Source organism: Malus sylvestris, chromosome 8, assembly GCF_916048215.2.
Source record: "Malus sylvestris chromosome 8, drMalSylv7.2, whole genome shotgun sequence".
Classification (NCBI taxonomy): Eukaryota; Viridiplantae; Streptophyta; class Magnoliopsida; order Rosales; family Rosaceae; genus Malus; species Malus sylvestris.
The window spans coordinates 12105410-12109090 of record NC_062267.1 but is presented as its reverse complement, the minus strand read 5'-3'; the positions used below and the strand labels follow the sequence as shown (position 1 = coordinate 12109090).

Here is a 3681-nt window from a genome sequence, read left to right as displayed (position 1 = left end):
ACCCACAAAGCTTCACCTAAAAAGCTTCACCCAACAAGCTTCACCCGAAAAGCTTCACCTCCAAAGCTTCACCCACAAAGCTTCAACACCAAAGCTTCACCTACAAAGCTTCAACACAAAACCTTGCTCCAAATAAACAAATTTTGTTCACAAAACCCAAGATGCCCTTGAACTTGTACAAAAACACTTGGGTAAACATAAACATTTTTTGTTTTACACCCACAAGGGCCCAAAATTTTCCTTCTTATTTATTCACTTATATATGTTCCCAAACATATTATAATAGATCCAACAACAAGCCAAAGTCCCAAATTTCATAATGGACAAAAGTACAAGCAATTCATCAATAATGAAGGTGCTACAAAAATTGGAATCTGCCCCAAAATAGAAATCCAACCCAAGAGACTTTTTCTCTCTCTCCCTCTTCCGCCTCCTTTCATCTATCAAATTTCTGCAACCTCTGCTCTTCTCCAATGGAGCTGAATTTTGGACACCCTATAGTTCTTGAGCATATGAACAACTTTCAAGAAGGAACCATTTCTGTTTGAGCGACGGAAATTAAAGTGTTGAAGCTCCAAACATGATAGTCGGCTTCTTGCAGATTTCGAAGCTGTTGTGATGTTTCGAAGATCTGGAAATATTTAACCGTTAGTTCATCCTGAATTTTTGATATGTTATGAAAGAGTCGATGAGGAACAACTTCAATGAAGAAAGCATACCGATCTGAACAAGAGAAAATGGAGTTTCGAAGCTCATAACAAATCTGACGGGTTGACAGAAAAATAATAAACAGTCACTCATCATACCTGGATTTCTGGAGTTATACTGCTCCGAGGGACCTCAAATTTGGATATGTTGTAGTTCACAAGTTAGGGAACAACTTCGATGAAGAAAGCATACCGATCTGAACAAGAGAAAATGGAGTTTCGAAGCTCACAACAAATCTGACGGGTTGACAGAAAAATAATAACCAGTCATTCATCATACCTGAGTTTCTTGAGTTATACAGCTCCGAGGGATCTCAAATTTGGATATGTTGTAGTTCACAAGCTGAGGAACAACTTCAATGAAGAAAGCATGCTGATCTGAGCAAGAGAAAATAGAGTTTCAAAGCTCACAACAAATCTGACGGGTTGACAGACAAATGATAAACAGTCACTCATCATACCTGGATTTCTGGAGTTGTACTGCTCCGATGGCTCTCCAATTTGGATATGTTGTAGTTAAGGAATTAACGAACAACTTTCATGAAGACAACTTTGTGATTCGACCTACAGATGATGGTGTTATGTTGAAAAACAATTCCGGTTGTTAGGGGAAATGAAAAACAATTCCACCAAAGAAACATCATTATGATGTTTCATCATTATGGTGTTTTCATCATTATGATGCTTTCATCATTGTGATGCTTCCATCATTGTGATGCTTCCATTATGATGTTAATGCACCAACGGTTACACCTTCTGCAATTCCACTTATTCGGGCCTAGCAACCTTCATCAACAAAATCTATGAAGAAAAAGTCCGGGGCTACCACTTAGAAAACAAAAGAATGAAGTTTTGGTACTTACGACATGGACTATTAGCAAGACACCTCATTCGTCAACTCCCTCGACTAGAGACTTGGGGGACTCCCACCATATGCTACTACGCCTTGGTACTCAAAAGTTCGTGACTACTCAGTGACTTGGATTTTTCAAGTCTCCAACCGAGAAGTTTTCCTCACTCGGGAAATTAAGGGAACACTACCTCAAACTACATGCTTCACTCACAAAGCTTCAACAATACAGGTTTCAACAAAAGCAAAAATTCAAAGAACTTTATGAAGAAGGCTTTGGTGTATTTAACACAATATGTTGAAATGAAGCAAAGCTTATTTATTAATATTTTCGATAAGCCACAAATATGTACATATACATGAGTCAAAATAAACAAACAAAAGGGAGCCTTCACAAAGGTTGCTTAGGGGAAGTTTCAGCAGTCGGTAGAGCCCCAGAAAGAGAAAGCACCGGAGGGTGGTTATCCGGAGCCTCAGTACTTGACAAAACCCCAGAAGGAGGAGGCATTGGAGGTTCATCATTTGAAGCTTCATTACCAGGTACAGCCCCAGAGGACGAAGGCAATAAATGCCTTTGGAACAAACCCACAAACCGCTGATGATCAAGTAAAACCTTACCATCAGATTCCTTCATCTGGTCAAGCTTCCTCTTCATGTTTGTAGCATAGTCATGGGCGAGCCGGTGCAACTGCTTATTCTCATGCTTGAGCCCTCTAATCTCCTGTTTGAGACTCATCACTTCAGCAGCCAATGATTCAACTTGGCGGGTTCTAGCAAATAGGCGTTGGGCCATATTAGACACAGAACCTGCACACTGAACACTAAGAGCCAGAGAGTCCTTAACAGCCAACTCATCAGACCGTTTGGAAAGTAGTCTGTTATCTTTGGGAGTGAGAAGGTTCCTGGCCACCACTGCAGCGGTCATATCATTCTTCATCACAGAATCCCCAACGGTAAGAGGACCAGTAGGGGATATGAAGGATGGGCGCCATATGTTGTCTGGAGAAGGCGTGGCTGTCTCTTCTCCAAGGTTCAAGTCAAAACGACGGTCGGAGGGTCCAGACATTTTCAAATGTGTTGAAGAAGGAAGAGGTCAGACAAATCAAGATCTTAGAAGTGCAAGAAATGAGCTTCTACTGGTAGAGATTCAAGTGTGCTGTGGAACTTAATGCCAGCCTCTATAAAAATCTGCACTCGACGGAGCTTCAGAAATCGAAGAGGCGTTTGCTTTCTCAAAAGCTGGGCTGCTCAGAGACCACGAGGGCCGATCTCAGAAATCGAAGAGGCGAATGCTTTCTCAAAAGCTGGGCTGCTCAGAGACCACGAGGGCCGATCTCAGAAATCGAAGAAGCACCTGCTTTTGCAGCCTCGTCAGCACCTGTCACATGCACAATCAGCTTTGCGGAAATTACGGGCAATCTGTCGAAGATTTCTGGTGAAGTAGAAAGCACGTGAATCTTACTGATCAATCACCGCTCTCCATATGCACCATCAACTTCTCGGGTACCACATATAACTTTGTCAAAGATCTCTGACAAAGTTTAGGCACGAGAATTTCGAAGTGCCAGCTACCCTACTATTACCCATAAGGGTAAAGGAACAGCACCACTGCTTGACAACTGGAAAGTCCCTATGTGTGTCGACCTCCGTGTTTTGTGGCAAGACAGGTTGGCAAGAACGACCAACCTTTACTCACATTCGAGAAAAGACTCCCAACATAATTACTTTCTCAAAAACCGAAGAGGCACAACTCTCAGAACTTCGAGAGCCAGATTTCCTTAGATAAAGCTTGTCTGTAATCTCCACACGTAATATCAGCTTTCCAGATACCACATACCACTTTTTCAAAGTGCTCTGACAAAATTAAAACACGTGAAGCTGGCAGCTCCCACTACATTGTTGTGACCAAGAAGGGTAAAGGAATATCATTACTACTTGTTATTGGGAAATCCCTATATACATTGACCTCCCTCCTCAACGGACAGGCAAACCTGCAAAAATGCTCAACCCTTTCTCACATTCGAAAAGGCACCCTCAACATAACCTCTCGAAATACTCAGCTTTATTTCCCCCCGATAATACCTCAGCAAATAAGCCACACCAAGAACAAGAGTATCTCATATC

At 41.9% G+C, this 3681-nt stretch overlaps 1 long non-coding RNA gene across 1 annotated transcript; it reads right to left on the bottom strand.

Annotated features, from left to right (window-relative positions):
- Positions 1 to 286: 286 nt before the first annotated feature.
- On the bottom strand, positions 287 to 1274 carry LOC126633232 (uncharacterized). The gene is made up of 3 exons (XR_007626991.1): positions 1169 to 1274; positions 988 to 1085; positions 287 to 631 (listed from the first exon to the last, which is right to left on the bottom strand). It is a non-coding gene; the product is annotated as an uncharacterized LOC126633232 (long non-coding RNA).
- Positions 1275 to 3681: the final 2407 nt, after the last annotated feature.